General features: G+C 36.5%; 1 protein-coding gene across 8 annotated transcripts in view; it reads left to right on the forward strand.

The window, feature by feature from the left end:
- The first annotated feature begins 500 nt into the window (after positions 1-500).
- Positions 501-12,678, forward strand: part of LOC138705125 (uncharacterized) — a 208,425-nt gene continuing 196,247 nt past the window's right edge. For all 8 annotated transcript variants that reach the window (XR_011333631.1, XR_011333630.1, XR_011333632.1 and 5 more), the window contains exons 1-2: positions 501-924; positions 2,289-2,549. The gene's annotated coding sequence lies outside the window, so the exon portion shown is untranslated. The remainder of the gene's footprint in view (positions 925-2,288; positions 2,550-12,678) is intronic.

Here is a 12,678-nt window from a genome sequence, read left to right on the forward strand (position 1 = left end):
ACAGATTTTGAGGTGTTCCGAATCCATTTCTTGGTTTGAGTTGCACTATGGGCAGTTAGGGGACTGATATACTCCAATTCTCTGCAGGTGTTTGGCCAAACAGTCATAACCTGTTGCCAATCCAAATGCAGCTATAGACGATTTTCGTAGTAAATCGGGAATTAACTGTGGATTATGATGCAGAGAGTTCCATTTTTTCCCTTGAGATTGTATTATCAAATTTTGTTTGTTGAAGTCTCAGTATGTAGGTTTAATAAATCTTTTCATGGAGTAATACGTAGATTTAGTAACAGGTCTGGTGCTACACGTCGGATCATCATCGGGGCTTGCAGCCCCGATACCCCGCTTTTTTCATCGGCGCGATGTTTGCGGAGATCGTCAGTGGCCGCCATGATGTTTCGAGGTGGCGCGTGTCTCGGACGGAGCGAGATGAAGCGTGAGAACGCGAGAGAGGGAGGAGTCTGCAAGGAAAGTAGCTAGTTGCAAGGTAGGTGCGGTGGGGGAAGAGGGGAAGGGTGCAATCCATGTTCTGGAGTTTAGCCATGATTTATAAGATTCACATATATATATGTATTAGTAATACATAATACATACAAAGTTAGTAGGGTCTAGGCCTAAATTAATGTAGGTCATTCTAGTAATTATAGTGTTGAGATTACAGCATGGGAAGATTATCTAGAAGTCGTGCACACAAGAAACGCCCCTCTAAAAGGACACGAAAAGCGCAGCATGCTGTAAAATGCAAATTTGCAAAACAATGTGCTGCAGAAATTAGGCCTAACCTCTATCAAGAGCAGCCAGGTGTATCTAACCTCCCTAATTGTCAGGCAGGTCCATCTGCTATCCATGAGCCTTAGGAAATGTCATCCACCTCTGTATCAACAAGCGCCAAGAAGCTAAAGATGTTTGAAACCACTTCTGCAGGTGAGATTGGACAAGCATTTTCTTCAGATTATTTGTTAGTTCATAAAAATGTGTGGGGTGAACTGTTAAAAAATCTGAAGTGTCATGAATGTGACAATACCGCTTTATAATTGCAAATGAGGGAGAACAATGGGTTTGCAACCAAACTAGTGGTAAAATATATTGCCTGTGGTACAAACTGTGGTGAGACCTTCAGTAGCCCACAGACAAAATCTGATAGTAAGAGACCACCATTTGAAGTAAATAAAAAAATGGTTGAGACCTTTGTTAGCACTGGTTCAGGTTATTCTGCTATGCAGACATTCTGCTCTGTGAGTGGCATGAAAGGTATGGCAATAGGTACATATCAAAGTCATCTTCACAAAATTGCTAAAGAAACAGATTGCTATAACCAAAAAATCCTCTCCCGGTCTCTCAGAGCAGTATGACAAGCTCACGAAGTATGTGACCCTACACTGAAATCCAGCAATGTAGTGGACATAGCAGTGTCATATGATGGTAACTGGTATAAACGTGGCCATATTTCACTGTATGGTGTAGGGTTAGTAATAGATGTATTGACTTCCAAAATTTTGCCATGCATGTTCTTTCACTGCTGCTGATCTAGGTCAAAATCCTCCAGAATACAGATTTTGGTTAGATGGTCATGAAAAATCTGGGGAGTGCAACAAAAATTACACAGGTAGCTCCAATACTATGGAGATGGTTGCAGCAGAGAGGCTATGGTTGAGGACTGAAAATGAATGTAGCATGCGATACACTACAATACTCTCTGATGGGGATGCAAAGACATACCAGCATTTGTCAAAACTGGCTGTGTATGGAGCAGATGTTGCAATAAGTAAAGAGGAATGCATCAATCATGTTGCAAAGAGAATGGGCACTGGTTTGAGAAATTTAGTAAAAGAAAATAAATCTCAAGGTGTTAAGCTTGGCGGGCGGGGTGTTGGAAAATTAAATGAAAATGCCATTTCTGCAATGACAAATTATTATAGGGCTGCAATTGTAAATGGGATGCCTGATGTCAGAGCAATAGGGAGGGGGATTGTTGCAACCTTGGCACATTCAGTGTCGACAGATGAAAAGCCTCATCACGACAGAAGTCCAACTGGACTGGACTCTTGGTGTTTTATAACCGGAGTAAGGCAAAGGGAGAGGAGCCTCATAGTCACCAGAACATGAACTCCAGTTATCAGAAGCAACCCTAATAACACTGTTACCCCTTTACGAACGTCTGTCCAGTCCTGAAGTGTTCAGCAAATGTACACGTGGCGCTACCCAGAATGCGAATGAGTGTCCATTCTCTTATATGGAGAAAATGTCCTAAAGACACATTTGTCTCAAAAATCAAAATTACAGTGCAGTGGCAAGTGCAGTTGCTGAATTTAATATGGGGTGCCTGCAAAGTCAACTTGTAAAAATAACAATTGGGGAGGGGAAATTGACAGAGGTAGCAAAGAATATTCTGGCTAGGCGGGACAGAAAGCGTACTCATACGAGTGAATGGAAAAGGGCAGAGAAACAAAAAAGTGCACAATGAACTAGAAAATTGAACAAAGGTGCAGCAGAAAAGAAAGAAAAGAAAAAGGAAGGCCAAACATATGGTGCTGGGCTGTTCTAGTTATGTAAGTACATTATATGCATGTCTTATTTTAAAAAATTACCTCTATCTTAAAACTACATTTTTATACCTTCAAAATGCTCTGTGACACATAATTTTCATCTGATTGTTTTCAAATTTGGAAGACACACACTTCGAAAGCTGCTTAAAAAACTGTAGTTTTCACTCTTTATGTAGAATTAAAAATATTCCTGTTAATGGTTGTTAAAAGTCAAAATATGCAAAATTTTCAGCGGAATGGGCAGCACACAATTAATATTTTTTTTATTTCAACATAAAGTGATTGAAAGTTGAAATGACAACTTGGAATTATTAATAAGTGTATAATAAAGTAGGAAAAAAACATTTACGGCCTATACTGAAAATGTGATTGACGTAGAGCATTTTGAATTTGCATATCATATCATAATTAAAATGTTGATAACTCAGAAACTATTTGTTCGATTGAACTGAAATTTTGCACAGAATGTTGATTTATTACATTCCTTCAGCAGTATGAATTTCATTAAAATTCGGTAAAAACCGAGTCATATGCCTTTTTGAAATCTATGAATAACTGATGCACTGTATCCTTATACTCCCATTTTTTCTCCATTATCTGTCGAATACAACATATCTGGTCAATAGTCGATCTGTTACACCTAAAACCACACTGATGATCCCCGATAATTTCATCTACATATGGAGTTAACCTTCTCAAAAGAATATTGGACAAAATAGACTTCTTCGTGACACAAAGATGTATTTGGAGGAGTGTATAAGTTATATTCCCTCATTTTAATACCACCGTCTTACTAGCGTACCGGTCGAGAGGAGCTTCTCGTGTTTAAAACGAATAAAAACAAAACAAAGAAACTCATTGTCACAGTAGAGACTGTCAGCGTTAGGGAATATTTCGCTCCAAAAAGATATGTTGGACAAGATGATGGAATCACAGCCCCTCCATGAGAACGTTATTGGCAGGTTCGCAGCCCTGAAGCTATGGAGGATCAACTTAGTGTAAAGATAGGTAAGCAATAAGCATATGAAGAGTCCACTGCAAGAATGATGGATGTCACTTTCTTGTCGGAAATGAACCAAGACTGTTAATGTATAGCTTAAGACATTTAGACTGTACATAGAGAGTTATATGGCATTAACACTGATAGTCATTTTCCAGTAATGATCGGAAAATCACAGTTAAGCTTTGATCGCTAAGCATTTCAAACTTTCAATTGCTTCTCCTGAAAAATATATTCCAAATGACATCCATCATTCTTGCAGTGGACTCTTCATATCTTAATTGACATCTACCGGTAAGTGCATTGATAACTGGCAGAAATAAATACAATTAAATCACTTTCACGATTGAAGGGCATGGGAATTTATGGGAGAGAATTACTTTAGTTACATAGACTTCCGATTATCAATGCAACTAGCCTACATGAGCTTTGAAAACCTTGCAACAATTTTGTGCTTCACCTACTTTTTCAGGCACGAGCCGCTACTGCTGTATACACCCCATAATAATAATTAGGCTTTGTAATTCAGCTACCTATAAACTGGAATGAGGTTGTCTGATACAAAGTACATCACAGCGCAGGTACAGATATGTTCGTATACAAAATAGTTACGCATCCTCTCCTCTCATCCTCTAGTACAGCGGTGACCAAAGTGGGTGTCGTGATTACATCGTGTAATCATAGACATTCAAACGGGTACGAGGAGCTTACTGTACATTGCTGTGTGTTTCATTCACGTACTGAAGGCAAGCAGTGGCGGTATCATGTCGCTCTACAAACTGTGTCTCTACAAGCAATAAGAGGTGGTATCGTAAAGAATGAAGAACGTTTTTCTTGTTCTTTCAGACAAAATGTAATAGGCTATTATGTTTACTTTGCTCAACGGTTCAATTAGGAGTATGTATATAGAAACATTAATTGCCACGCTGAATAATGTATTATTTTAAATATTATTATTATTATTATTATTATTATTATTATTATTATTATTATTATTATTACTGACCACTAAGTATGTGTTTCTATAATTCTTCTGTACGTGCATGAATATTGATATTTTTAGATCTTCTCCCTAGAAGAGTAAAATTATTAGGTTTTATTTCAATTTTAATCTTCTTAATCTTTAGATGAGGGTAACTGTTACAACTCTAAAAATTTCCTACTAGGACATAAATGCACATATAACAGTTTTAAAGTTATGCTATTTAGTTTTTTTTTTTTTTAATTGGAAAGTGTTATATTTTACGTTGTAACAGTTTTCCATTCTCAACTGTTGCTAAAAGCAATGTTCCATTTTGACTTGTAACACTTTCGCACTGAAAATATCCATGCTTCGAGTTTAGATTTTGCACACCTTGCAGTACTTACAATAATGGTAGCATAATGCTGCCTGCATTGTGTTAAACATAATGTTGTTATTAATTTTGTCTTCACCATCGATGTAGTATTGAAATATTAATCATCGTGCATATTCTTACACATTAGTATTTAATTCACTTTAATCCTTCATATTTTATATCCCTAAGAAAGTTCAATGTTGTATATATACTGCATATAAGAATAGTACAGAAACAGAGAAATTAAACCTGCAAGAAAGTTATAATAGAGATATAAAGAAGAGAAACATCAAGGGCTACAAAGACTAAAGATATTGAATCAGCAAAACAGGCTCCAAGCAAAGTTTTGTGCTACTCTGATCTTCAGGTCGTAGGCTACTTCTTTCATCTTGTGGTGAGTGTTCATCTTTATATTATAAAAGAAAACTGTCTGTTACAAACTCACAATATATGAATATGACCACCTCTGTGGTGAGGGTTTTCCTCAACCGTAAGCCAAATGCCGGGAGATTCGGGCCACAATGTCTCTGAATATCACCGGTCTCATTCATCATCGAAATCTTATCCATAATCACTGCCTGCTGGATCACATCCTTTGGCTGCGTAACTGCCTGCTCATTCCTCTTCCTTAGCATTGAGTTTCGTGTGGACATTATTGTCCAGTTTCGACACTAGAGCGCAGCAAGTAACTGCCGTTGAATTGGCTGTACTAAATGTGTAGAATTAATTATACTGTCTTATTTGACATCTTAGAAGTAATTACAGTGTTTGTCAGTTATTGTTTATTAATGATATGATTTTCTTCTTTAAAATAGGCTACATTGGAAGAAAGGAACATTCGGTTTGAAATACATTTAATTTTGTGAGATATAAAACTTGGTTTCCTGAAATAACAATATTAATTATAATATATTTGCAATGGTGTCTTGTTGTGCCCCTTTCTGCAAAGCGCACAGAGGAAAATTGAAATTCAGAAGATTATCATTTCATGAATTTCCATCTAATAGTGAGCTGCGGGAAAAGTGGTTAAAGGTTAAATATTATATCAAGAGAAGGTGACAAAAGAGGAAGTAAGTGGATTCCTTCTGATCGTTCATGTGTGTGTAGTTTACACTTCAAACAAGAAGATTTTAAAGAAGATACAAAATATAGGAAACTGAAAAATTTGTCGATACCAAGTATATTTCCTGGATATCCTTCATACAAGAAACCTTCTAACAAGAGGAAGAGAAAAGTCAGAAACTCAAGTTCATCATTCTCCGAGAAGAACAACGTCTCAAGATTGGCTGCACAATGTCAGGAGGACATTGAAGCCGAATATCGTGAGAAAGACATAGAAGCCAAAATTATAAAAGACAAAGGCAGATGTAAACGTATATTCCAGACATATTGCTGTTCATGTAAATACTGTAAGATTAAGTGAACTGGAATACCATAAAAAATTAAATAAAAATCTTCGAGCGAAAGTGTACAGACTCGAAAACAAAATTGTGGAAATAGAGAAGGAACTTCAAGAGGCGAAGGAAGAAATTAATAGCTATACTGAGACAAAGTCAGTAAAAGGTAAAAGGTAAAGGTATCCCTGTAATATGCCCTGAAGGCACTTAGGGGACATGGAGGTATAGCCCCATGGTTTCCATGACCTCGTCACTAGAATGAGGTGGTGTGGTCGGCACCACAGGAAAGACCTGTTAATCAATTTTATAGGAGGATGAGTGAACCTCAGGTCCGTTCTGAAAGTTTGGCAACAAGAAAAAATCCTGTCACCACCTGGGATCGAACCCCGGACCTTCTAGTCCGTAGCCAGTTGCTCTACCAACTGAGCTACCTGAGAGAAAGTCAGTAGATAACAGGAAGGAATCAGCACATGATGGCTACAAAATGGCTGCATATATATACTGGATCAAATTAGAAATTAAAAAAAAAATCGTCCAAAATGGTCCGAGCCAATTATTCGGTACTGCTTATGTTGGCGAATATCGCCTCCTAAAGGCTACGACTTTGGAAGAAATTTGAAATTAATACAAGCACCGTCGCGCAGCATATTAGATAGGCATATGGGCTCAACGGAATATGGCATTGGTGTTTCCCCTTTAATTAAACAGACACTTAAGTTAGAAGCCACAAAATTGAATGAAATTGAGAAAGTAGTTTCTCTTATATGCGATGAAATGGCAATAAAAGAAAGCTTGCTTTATAATAAAGAAAAGGATAAAATTTTTGGTTTAGTCGAAGCTGAAGGAGTTTCTAATAAAGAAATAGGAATAAATCCCGTCTTAGCCAACAAACTTCTGTGTTTAGTTATTCATGAATTATTTACCAAGTACACAATACCGCAGCATATTTCATGGTACGAAATTTGCAAGGAAATGATCTGCTCTTATTAGTTCAGCAAGTGTTGAAAGCTGTAAAGACTTGGATTTCATGTGCTTCGGCTTGTAACTGATAACCATAGAACTAATACTGCTATGTTTAAGGGTTTAGGCAGCGGAGATCTACAGCCTTGCGTAGCACACCCATGTAACTTGCAACATAATTTATATTTAAGTTTTGATTACTGTCACATCATCAAAAACATCCGTTCACAGTTTCTAGACCAGGATATAGCAGACAGAGAAGGAATGATCAGTTCAAAATTCATCAAGGAAATATACAGGATACAAAAGGACTTAGCTGTGAAACCCATTCGATTTCTAATGAGGAAGCATGTCGAACCCAGTTCCTTTGAGGAAATGAACGTTCTTTATGCTGTACAGACATTTTCACTGGAAGTTACAAGCACTTTGGACTATATGAAGGACAATCATATAGTCCTACGTCTGACATCTCGGGTAAATTTTTCAGAAGCAGGACCAACAATACGTTTCATGAAAAATGTGTACAAATTTTTTACTGTACACAACATAAGCGATAAATTATCTGTTTACAGTATTTTACTCGGCATTTCTTTTCGGGGACGGGGGAGAATTTTTTAATGAGCGCAAAATTTATCACACTTCAAATGGGCCTTTTATATATGGGGAAGTTACTTTGTGGCAATACTGAACTTAATAAAACAGTAGACCAAGTGTCCGTATAACAATTTCATGGATTGGAAGATACTGCAGGAAGATACCACATACTGTCGTTAATTCAAACCGTGATTTCCAATAATCTTGTAGCTCGGTTAAAGGAAGCATATATTTTTTCGTAAATATGTTTAAACTTGTTGAAATATTTTATATAAGTTTCAAATATTATTTTTATTACGTTAATTGATTTTAATAATAATTTTAGTAAATGCCTAAAGCAAGTATAGGCCTACTTGTTTGGATGTAGTATCGCTTAGAAAAAAAATTAAGTTTTAATTTCAGTATTAATAGTATTACATATTAAGCATTGCGGAAGGATTCGGACACCCTGGGCCATCGTTTCCATAAGCCCTTGTCTCTTCTAGTACCTAAGACTTCGTAATAATAGTTATTTTAGGGTATTCTGCATATATTGATAATGTTAATAGTGGTGGGCACTACCTGCCACCTAGCGGCAAAATAACTTTTTTCAAGACTCGCACATAAGCGTTGATTGAGCAGGCAGTGTAAACAGCCATAGGATGTGATCCAGCAGGCAGTGTCCATAACAAATCAGTAATACATATACAGTCGCCATCTAGTTCACAACAATAGAACTAGTCTCAACAATAGTACACAGGCCTTCGGATTTCACCCAGAAGATTAACTCATGATGTGACCAAAGATGATAAAGCGAGTATAAATAATTGCAGGGGAAAATATATATATGAATGACATCACAAACAGCCAGGGCCATTGTTATTTTTGACATGAGGGCTTGGCCAAAAGAAGTTCAAATCAGATTGACACATGTCTCTATAAATTTCTTACTTGTTTGCCAAACACAGCAACAAACCAGGTAATTTTGTTTTTAGACAATTGTGCTGGACAAAACAAGAACAAATTCATTTCCTCATTACTTTTGTACTGCGTAACTAACCTGAGTCATATAATGTCATAACTAGGGAAAGGAAGTTCATGCATTTGCATATTTGTTCTCTATCGTTGTGTGAATATGCTGAAAGATTATCTACATGAATCACAAATTTCTGAATACAATGATATTACTTTTATTGTGCATAAAAGTGCATATTTTGCCTTTTATTTTAACATTTATGCAGGGAAACTCCATATTATGAATGTTTATTTGTCTTTCCCTCATTTTTAAAAGTGTGTAACCTCGTAAACAAGACTAATTTATGTTTATGAATTTTGAACGTAACGATGACGCCTTCATGGGAAGCCTCTCAAGTTAGCAATTTGTATTCCTTTATTGCAGTCTTTAGCAGATTTCGATAGAACAATGTCCAGTTTAACATCAGTTCCAGGAAATGTAGGAGATAAGTGAACGAGAAAACAGCAAATATTCTTTCCAAAAACCCTGGCTATTATCAGCTTAAAGAAATTCAAGATATAGCCTACTCGAAGGAAAAACACCCCAAAAACCAACAAAATTTCTATAGAACAGCTCCCAGATTTTGTGCAAACCCCTCTTACTTTTTGTGACGTAGAACGAAGTTTTTCGTGCTACAAAGCTATGCTGAGAGACGACAGGCGAAGAATGACAACAGAAAACATACGTCACTGCTTAGTTGTGAACTGTAACAGCATAAATGGAGCATACAGCAATGAGGCAACCACTTCAAAATCCATAGACTAAACGTAAGTTACCTATACCTTATTATTCTGTTAAAATAATCTCTCAGACTGATAATGCATATTTTGTAGCATATTTATCTATTTTTACGGCATAAATGCATACATATTCTTCACGTTTTCAGGGCATGAACTTCCTTTCCCTGGTCATAGCACAGAAATTCTTAATCACAGGTCATACCCAGAATGAGAATGACTGTGCATTTTACTATTGAACGGTGGGGGTGGGAAGAGTTCTTAAAGGAGGACCTATTATACTGCCAACGACGCAATAGGTACCAGTACTGAAATTGATCAAGAGAAAAGGCAATACCCTATGTACAAAGTCAATGAACTAGATACACCAGACATCTTAGATTTGAAATACTTAACACAACAAATGGAAAATAATTTTTCCAGAAATGAAAATGGTGATAATGTAAACTGGTCTAAGATGAAGACCGTGGAGGTTAGAAAACAGGATCCTTTCGCCATCTCTTTTAAGCACTCCTATGAACAAGGTGATTTAAAAAAAAAAAACAAGTATTCGACAAAAAAGGAAAGGCAAGTCTTCTTTAGCAATACTAAAGCCAGCATTTTCTTCGCCTCCAGGGATAATTGTGGAGGGGGGGGGATGGGGGAATTTGCTTGATGTTTGTAAAAGTGGTATCATTCCAAGCATCCATGCTCAATTTTTATAAAACTTTGAAAGTTTCCAATGGTGTTGAAGAAAATAGAGTTACATTTGACTAACAAATAAACACATGCTTTTTCTCACTACAAGATGCAATTTATTTATTATTATTATTATTGTAGTCATCCTGGTTGGTGTAATTTATTTCTTTTTATTGTTGTAATAATCCTGATACCAACCAATCTCATTTTGTTTCCAAATCTATATTTGACATATTTTTCCATTGCATTATCTGAACTTATTACATAGTCATATTAGGAAAAACCTGTTGCAAATAATAAAATATTATGTAATACAGTTACAGCATATCTGAGAAGTTTTGTCTGGATATTTTAATGCGAAAGTATTGCAACTAAAAAAAAAGTCACATAAAAATTACATAAAATAAATACCGACAAAATTAATTTTTTAATAAACTTCATCATCATCATCCTTCACGAATTAGGCCTCTGTAGACCTGTTTCGGCCCCATCTAGCAGTCTTCTTAAAGGTCTTCATGGTCGACGATGTCCTCTATGCTTATACTGCATCATAATTTTTGGGATTCTTGAATTTTCCATTCTTCTTACATGATCTAGCCAACTGAATTTGTATCTGCTAATTTTTTCTTCTACTGACTCTACTTCTAATTGTTCTAAAATTTCTTCGTTCCTTTTTCGGTCTAAAAGAGTATATCCTGCTGTCCTGAAAAATTTCATTTCCTTTGCTTTGATTCTGTTCATGTCTCTTTTCTTTAATGTCCAAATCTCACTTCCGTATAAAAGGGAGGGTAATACTAGTGTATTATATATTTTTATTCTTGTAGATTTTTGTACTAATTTAGCTTTTACTGTATTGTTTATTATTCCTAGAATTTGTGTAAATTTGGTAATTTTCTTGTTCACATCTTTTTCATTTTGATAAAATATTTCACAACCCATCCTCACCTTCTCGTGGTCCACCCTGTTTCTACCAACGATGAAATGGCGACCGAGTCACAGCGGTGTAACTGTTTCATCAAATGCAGAGGAAATGCTGCATTACAAGCCTCTCCAGAGGCTAAAAGTAGCAGCCCCACTACTGGACTACCTAACGATAAGGCTAGTAACCTATCTTAGGGAAAATTACATTACTTTCAAGCCTCAAAAAAGCAGTATAAGGATTTAATAAACTTCTATAACAATAATTAATGTATATACCAATTTTCATTGATGTGAGATGATTATCTGATTTACCATCTACAATGGAAACTTTAGGAAAATGTATTATACATCTTTCGCGTGTTAAATATTTTAGTACCTGGTTAACTAGTTTCAGAGTTCTGAAGATGGCCCATAACAGGCTGATACTAGTTAACCAGGTACTGTAATATTTAACACACAAAACATCATAATACATATTAGGAAGTGATATAGTATTAAAAGTTGTGTAATCAAAATGGAAAACTTTAAATGGCTCTACTGAAAAATCTCTATTTTTGAGTTGTAACAGTCTCGTTCTGAGTCATCAAGTTATTTTTCAATATGATATCATTAAAAGCGACATACGCAGCAGATTAAATCGGTTAAGGCACTTGCCTGCCGATCCTGAGTTGTGCTCGGGCGCGGGTTCGATTCCCGCTTGGGCTGATTTCTGGTTGGGTTTTTTCCGAGGTTTTCCCCAATCGTAAGGAAAATGTCAGGTAATCTATGTCGAATCCTCAGTCTCATCTCGCCAAATACTGTATCTTCTCACTATCACCAATTCCATCGACATTAAATAACCTCGTAGTTGATACAGCGTCGTTAAATAACCAAGTAAATAAATATGCAGTAGATTAGCTGATTTTCATTTAGTATGCCAATTGAAACTATGTTCAGCTATTCACCCCGATATTGACAAACTGGGGAAAGCTAAAAGGTACTAGCATTCCTCTTCAGAACATGTGCACCACGAATAATAATATTATGCGACTGTCTCTATTATATTATTATACGGAAGGCATTCTGGACTCTCAAGTTTATCATACTGGAGAGAACACTCAACAAAAAACTCAGAATAGAAATATTGGAGACCCGCGTAACTCCTGTACTGTTATATGGGTGTCAGACATGGTCTCTCACTGCCAAACTTCGTCTCCAAATATGCCAAAGGAAGATGCTGAGAAGGATACTAGGCTTATCACTGAGGGACAGAGTTCCAAACGAAGTGCTACAAAATATGTCAGCAATTAAAGATCTAGCACTGCAAGCCACCAATACCAAATGGAAGTGGGGAGACCATGTTGCAAGACTTAGAGATGGAAGATGGACGCAGAAAGTCACACTATGGGACCCCCGCATTGGCAAGAGATCAGCAGAAGACCAAGAAGAAGATGGACCGACCTCTTCAGTGAACGAGTAGGAAGCCATTGGTCAAGCAGAGCAAGAAATAGGGAAGACTGGAAAAACCTAAGAAA

The sequence above is a fragment of the Periplaneta americana genome, chromosome 8 (assembly GCF_040183065.1).
Source record: "Periplaneta americana isolate PAMFEO1 chromosome 8, P.americana_PAMFEO1_priV1, whole genome shotgun sequence".
Taxonomy (NCBI): domain Eukaryota; kingdom Metazoa; phylum Arthropoda; class Insecta; order Blattodea; family Blattidae; genus Periplaneta; species Periplaneta americana.